The sequence below is a fragment of the Glycine soja genome, chromosome 12 (genome assembly GCF_004193775.1).
Source record: "Glycine soja cultivar W05 chromosome 12, ASM419377v2, whole genome shotgun sequence".
Classification (NCBI taxonomy): domain Eukaryota; kingdom Viridiplantae; phylum Streptophyta; class Magnoliopsida; order Fabales; family Fabaceae; genus Glycine; species Glycine soja.
The window spans coordinates 11,372,453-11,380,451 of record NC_041013.1 but is presented as its reverse complement, the minus strand read 5'-3'; the positions used below and the strand labels follow the sequence as shown (position 1 = coordinate 11,380,451).

Sequence of the window (7,999 nt, the reverse complement as noted above, 5' to 3'; positions counted from 1 at the left end):
AGAAAGGATGGAAAGATTAATAAAGAACTAGATTTTGCGGACCTAAATATTTGTGTGGATTGTATCAAGGGAAAACAAACAAGAAAAAAGCTACACGAAGCACTCAACTTCTTGAAATTATGCATTTTAATATTTGTGGACCTTTTGATGTTATTCTTTTAGAAATGAAAGATATTTTATCACCTTTATTGATGATTATTCACGTTATGATTATGTCTACTTACTGCATGAGAAATCTCAGGTAGTGGATGCCTTAAAAATTTACTTGAATGAAGTAGAAAGACATTTAGGCAGAAAGGTGAAATTTATTAGATCTGATAGAGATGGTGAGTATTACGGAAGATACGATGAAATTGAGCAACACCAATGTCCATTTGCTAAGCTTCTTCAGAAACATGGCATTTGTGCGCAATACACAATGCTTGGTACACCACAAAAAAATGGTGTATCAGAAAGGCGTAATAGAACTTTAATAGATATGATTAGGAGTATGTTAATCAATTCAACTTTGCTCGTATCTTTGTGGATGTATGCCTTGAAAACTGCCATGTATTTGTTGAATAGGGTTCCTAGTAAGGCAGTTCCAAAGACACATTTTGAACTGGACAAATAGAACACCTAGTATAAGGCACCTATATGTTTGGGGTTGCCACGCAGAAATAAGCATTTATAATCCGCAAAAAAGAAAATTGGATGCAAAAACAATCAGTGGATATTTCATTGGTTATCCAGAAAAGTCAAAAGGGACATGTTTTATTGTCCTAATCATAGTATGAGAATTGTCGAAACTAGAAATGCAAGGTTAATTGAAAATGGTGAAATCAGTGGGAGCACAGTTTCACGAGAAGTGGAAATTAAAGAAGTTAGAGTGCAAGTCCTTTTAGCTTGTGCCTCTAGCAATAAGGTGATTGCTCCTTTAGTTGTTACAAAAAATAATGAAGAATCACAACACAATAATGATCTCATGATACATAATGAACCTATTATGGAAGAATCACAAGAAGTAGCATTAAGGAGGTCTCAAAGAGAAAGGAGACCAGCTATTTTGAATGACTATGTGGTATACCTACATGAAACAGAAACAGACTTAAGCATTAATGATAATGATCCAGTTTCGTTTTCACAAGCTGCAAGATGTGATGATTTTGAGAAGTGGTTAAATGCCATGGAAGAAGAGATAAATTCCATGAAACATAATTGTGTTTGGGACCTTGTAGAATTGCCAAAGGGTTGTAAGAGAGTTGGTTGTAAGTGGATCTTCAAGACTAAATGTGACCTTCATGGTAACTTTGAACGTTACAAGGCTAGACTTGTTGTTAAGGGATTTACTCAGAAAGATGACATTGATTATAAGGATACATTTTCACCGGTCTCATGAAAGGGTTCTTTTGGGATTATCATGACAATAATATCCTATTATGACTTGGAGCTACATTAGATGGATGTGAAAACTATATTTCTTAATGGAGATTTAGAAGAGAATGTTTATATGGACCAACCAATGGGGTTCTCAATTGAAGGAAAGGAACACATGGTGTCCAAATTAAAGAAATCAATATACAATCTTAAACAAGCTTCTCGTAAATGGTATTTGAAGTCTAATGATACCATTGTTTCCTTTGGATTTGAGGAAAATATTGTTGATCGGTGTATATATCTGAAGTTCAATGGGAGTAAAGTTATTTTTCTAATCCTGTATGTTGATGATATATTGCTTACAACTAATGATCCTGGTCTTCTTCATGAGACTAAGAAATTTCTCTCTAATAACTTTGAAATGAAAGATATGAGTGAGGTAAGCTATGTGATAAGGATATAAATATTTCATAATAGATCACAAGGATTTTTAGGCTTATCTTAGAAACCATATATCAATAAAGTACTAGAGAGATTCAGGATGGAAAGGTACTTTGTTGCGAAGGAAGAAGTTCAAAATCAAAGAGTGTCAATAGAACATATTAGCACAAACCTTATGATAGCTGATCCTTTGAATAAGGGATTACTTCCCAAGACATTTATAAAACATGTTGAAAGTATGGGAATTATTTTTATTAATGATCATTAAGTGTAATTTATCTTATACATTTTAGTGACACTTTGAGCTTAATTATGATATATTTCTGATTATCTGTTCTCTATGTTTGCATGCATATTTGTGTTAGAGTAATGTTAACTGGTTTTGTCTTCAATAAAGACATTATGTTGGACCAATTATGTACTCCTAACTAATGGTCATATTAAGGAGAAAACTAATTTGTAGTACATGGAAGGGACTATGTCGATTAAGTGATGCACAACCGCCATGACTCAAATTGGTTCCTAATCTTAATCATGAAATTATGATATACCCAATGTATAGAACTGTTTAGTCATCTTAACGCACATTATGTTAGTTTAATCTATTTATTTATTTAGTCTATAATGTTTAGGAATGTCACATGAACTAAGTGGGAGAATGTTAGAATTAATGTCTCATGTGAGAGGCATGTGACTTATGTAGGGACTAATAAATAAATAATTAATAATTAAGGACTAAATTGTAATTGGGTTAAATAGGAAAAGTTTCTAAAAGTAACTACTACTTGATGAGAGTAGTGGTTATAAAAGAGGGTTAATACCCACTAACATGCAATAAGGTCCCCTTCTTGACATAAAAGTGTTATATCTAATCTCTAGCCATCACAAACATAGAGAGACAGAAAGAATAGTCAAGGGAGTGAAATCTTGTTTCCCTCCTCTTCCGAGGAAATCAAAGTACACTAGAGAGAAGTCTTACTATGGAGAAAGGTATGCACTGTTTATTTATTATTTGTGAGAATCATAGGTTTCAAGATCCTGCTGGTTTCCTATCATTGTTCATCTAAGGAACCCTTAAAATTTATACAAAATATGCCACGAACCTAATAGCTCATAAACAAAGCAAAGTTGTTGCTCAGAAACAAACATATAGCTCATTTCAGAGACAAATCAAAGCACCCAAATATTCAGTTAGGAACAGATGAGGATTTGAAGTCACGAGGTAGCTTCAGAAAGGGTGGGAGACTAAGACTGGTGGCAGTGAATGGATGGGAGGCGAGAGGGACGAAAGAGTGGGAGACTCATAGTGGTGACAATGAACATGGAGGGGGAAAATATAATTTTAGAAAAAAGACAAACATTGATTATCATAAAAATCCAATATTATCTTATGCTTGTTAATATCGATCCAATAACATTGATTTTTGAAAAAACTAATAATTTATTTATAAATATGTCACCATCATTTTGTTAACATTGATTTTTATAAAACCCATGATAAAATATCAATGCTAAAATACTATTTTCTAACAGGTTGCACTCATATAGTATCAAACATTCATTTATCAAAGGCTAAATCAGTTCAAAAAGATATTTTTAAACTGATAATCGATTACCAAAGAGTTTGTGAAGATATTTTTTACTAACAACACAAAACTGTTTGAATTTTTATCTGTGTAATCGATTACCAGAATCCTGTAATCAATTACCATTGAAGAGATTTCGAAAAACCTTTGAAAAGTCATGACCCTTCAGAAATATAATTGTGTAATCGATTACCAGAATCCTGTAATCGATTGCCAGTGAGAAAACTTCAGAAAAACTTTTTGAAAAGACACATCTCTTCAAACCATTTTGAAAAGGCACAATTGGCCTATATATATGTGTGTCTGACTTGGAAAAGTAAGAGAGTTGTTCTAAGAGAACTTAATTGTCAAATTCTCTCTAAACAACTATTGGCTTACACTTGCAAATCTATTGAAAATTCTTCTAAGATCTTCAATTTGTATCATCTACTCTAAATGAGAGAAATCTTTCGGTTTATCTCATAAACTCAGTTGTAATCAAGAGACTGATTGTCTCTTGGATTGTGAGAATATTGAACACAAGGGTGATGGATCCCAAGATGTGTTCAAAGACTATAAAGGATTTATAGAGATAGTGGAAAATCTCAAATGGGTTGCTTGAGGACTGGACGTAGGCACAGGAAGTGGCTGAACCAGTCTAAATTGAGTTTGCATTTCTCTCTTCCCTTATATCAGTTATTTTATTGTAGTTTACTTTGTCTTGAGCAGTTAAAAGAACATTATTAAATTGATTGTTTCTTCTTTTTCTTCTTCTGCATTATGAGCCTATCATATATCATTTAAAAGGGGGTTAAAATTTGTTAGTGGGAAAATTTTGAAACTTAATTCACTCCGTCTTAAGTTATTGAGGCCACTTGTCCAACATTATGAACAATTTGATATAGGTATTAGAATGTTTAAAATATAATTTTAATATTTTTATTACTTTGGGATATATATTTCAGGTATATTATATGTATAAATGATTAATCATATATGTAATTTTCTTTTTTAAATAATACATCATAGTATTTTTTTTCTTTAATTCAAATAAATATTTTTTATCCAATTTTTAAATAGTTATTTACAACAATCTACATGTAATTTTAAATAGTTTATTATAATTTCAGTGGATACTATTTCATATCTTTACATAGTTTGATCTTGTAATTTTTTTAATTGAAGATTAAAAATAATTGTAACACTAGAATGAAAATAATATATGCAATGTAAAATAAAAGAAAATAAGACAAAAGTGATTTAGAATTTCACAAGTTTTTTCTTCAATAATAAAAACACAAATTTTGTAAACAAATTAAGTTCTATTAATTAAAAAAATTCATAAAGCTACATGAAAATAAATTAATGAAATATTAAAACAATATTTTTTTACTCAAAACATAGAAAATGATTCAATCACACTACTATAAAACATGCATTTTACATCGGTTATATTCAACATACAACGTCGGTTACGAGACGTCGTCGTAGTGGACGTCGTAAAAAGTATTGGGGTCTACGACGATGGTTCCATATAACCGTCTTAGAATTATATATATTCTAAGACGGTCTCGGGAACAAAACCGTCTTAGAATGTGGTACATTTTAAGACGGTCTCGGCTCCAATACCATCTTGGAATGTACTACAATTTAAGATGGTTTTGTCCACGTGAACATCTTAGAATGTACGACATTCTAAGATGGTTTTCGCCAGAACCGTCTTAGAATGTGTGGTTTTTTTTTTAAAATCTCATTTGTTTTCATTGCCACCTATATTACAATCATTTAAGCCAATATGTTTTAATTAATTTCCACCTATAAAGGTCAATCATTGTAATATGTTAGGTAACAAAAGAAAGTCTCTCTCTCTCTCTCTCTCTCTCTCTCTCTCTCTCACACACACACACACACACACATACACAACTCTACATTAACACAATGAACAAGCTAGCAATGTGCATGACATCCTTTCACTTGTAGCCAGAATGTCATGGCATCCTTCCATCCCTTTGAAAAGTGTACAAGGTATAAATATTAGATAACTATATGAATTTTGAAACAAAAAATAAACAACATTTTTAATAGAAAGTTGGTCTTTTAACTCTGCAATGGAAAAATGAATTATATCACCTTTGAAGGAAGGGGTTTTCTGAGTTGTAACTTTGTCATTCCTGCTACCACCTAGATTATAGATTAGCTTTATTCCCCTTCTATGCAGCAATTAATTTCGTTTTATCAAAAAGTTTTCATGGTATACACAATGTATATATGGGACAAAAGGATAATTTATGACATATTGTTGTAAATTGCATATAAGAATAGTAAATAAATTAACAACCAACCATAAGTGAAAAAGATTATGTAAAACAAAAATTAAGATAATTTCATGTATAACCCTTCTGGGTTATATACTAGGTTCACAAATGATATTCTTCATCAGACACTAGGTTCACAAAATGATTGATATTCCAATATTGCAAAGTAGCCTTGATAACATTGATAACTCTATGTGGCTACATTGAGTTTGGAGCATGTGTCCAGTGTCCTGACACATTGGAACAATACCTATTTAAGTTCATTCGCATTAGTTACAGGTTTTGCTAGATGATCTCAACATCTATTACCTGACATTTTGAGGACATTTTTCTTTACCCAACCTGAGAAACTTTGATTTTCTCCCCCAAAATATCCAGTAGAGCTAATTAAGTATTATACAATTACAAACCTACTTAATTTGCCATTGTAATTGTTACCCCAAACTTTGAGGCTAGGCAGCTATGCGAAAGTAAGGTGATAACTGATAAATACTCCCACCCACAACTTCCACACCCAAATCCAAAACCGTATAGCCAATATGACATAGAATATAACACACCTCTCTTTCCAATTTAGAAAAGAACATGAAACTAGACATTGCCCTCTTGGGTGCATTTGGGTCTTTTTTCTTTTGTTTTTTCTTCTTTCCATCTTCATCATCTTTTGATTTCTTTTTAGAAGTAGATGCCTTAAAAGTCAAATCCATCTTTGATTCCTTTTTGGCAGGCTTCTGAAAATCGGTCACCATTAAGGAGTCAGACACACCATAGATTTTAAGAGTAAAGAACTATCACAAAGATAACAAAGGCAAACAAAAATCGCTTGCCTCTTTCTCATCACCACTATCACTGTCATCAAAATCGTCTACCCCAGAGTCATTGGTAGGAGAACCTTCATCATCCTTGTCAGCAACAAAATCAAAATCCTGCAGACATTTACCACTGTTTAATAGCTTGAATACACACACACACACACACACACACATACACACATACACACACATACACAAAAGCACAGAAAAAATTCATACAAACACAATTGAAAGCAAAAGAGAAAACATAAGAAACTAAAATGGATAAACTTAAAACAGGAGAAAGGCCAACTGCATGCTTATGGATGTAAGTTCAATAGTTGCAAAAACTGAAATGTAAGCTTCAAGTTCACTTATGTTTTCATGCCCAAGCCCAACTTTTAGATATTGTTGATCAACATAAATAAATGTTGTCTCCTTGATTCATAAAAATAGAACACAAGTTTACTAAATTCTACTTATGAACTAAAAGATAAGGATGAAAATTATATAAATTATCTATTTGATCACCTCCTCACCACTTTCATCTCCACCAGCTTCATTCTTTATGCGCTCAAGATGTGGATCAACAGCATCATCATCCTCAAACAATGAACCTTCTTTATACCAACAGTAGGTTGGGCATCTCCTAAGTTCATAATCTTCAAGCCCTTTGAACTGCATGTGCAAACCAAAAACAAATGTTTATATAACAATAACAATTAGTTCTATGTAAAATTTGGAAATGGGCTAACATTTACCTGACAAATTCATACAAATTGTGGTACACATTTCTTTGAATATTATGGAAGAGATTTTCTTGTTCAAATTTTAGTCTGATGAGAAGGTCAAAATAATGCATATTGGAACCACCGGCAGCATGCCGCTCAAATTACATATAGTCAATCTGATAAGAAAGGGTAAAAAACAATTAAAACCTCCATTGTGTAAATATCATATACTATATCAACCAGTAATTGACATCTAGTCATCTGTAGGCATAATCAGATTTTACCTCTTTGTGAAGAATAAGAGTGAGAGGTTTAGGAAGAAAGAAGAAGCTCTTCTTAAGGGGATACAGAATTCCATCTTCAGCTTTCAAAGATGATTTCACTGCATAACTATCTTGAGAAATTCTAAATTAAATAAATGGGCTCCTTACCTTTATTTCATTGGCCTCATCTGCAAATGTTAAATGATTTGTCGAAAGAAATCCAATAAATTATTATTATCTTTTATCAAAAGCGATTAACCCAATTAAGGAAGGTACCTTTCTGCATGTGCTTATTAGGTCATTGGACAAAAATGGAGGGTAACTAAGTATTGATAAAAAAAATATCCATATTGTTGAATTAAACGTCAACTAACCATAATTGTTTATAATGTAAACAATGAAAATGTTTAGTTTCAAACAAAAATGTTCGTATGTCATCTACCCTTTTCTAAATTCCACGTTTTTAATCTGGAGAAAATATGTTGCCCATTTGTTGTGAAGTGTTGTAATAACCACTGCAAAAGTGTAAATATGAAA

At 32.0% G+C, this 7,999-nt stretch overlaps 1 pseudogene; it reads right to left on the bottom strand.

Annotated features, from left to right (window-relative positions):
* Positions 1–6,091: 6,091 nt before the first annotated feature.
* Positions 6,092–7,330, bottom strand: LOC114378714 (annotated as a pseudogene).
* Between the last annotated feature and the right edge of the window lie 669 nt (positions 7,331–7,999).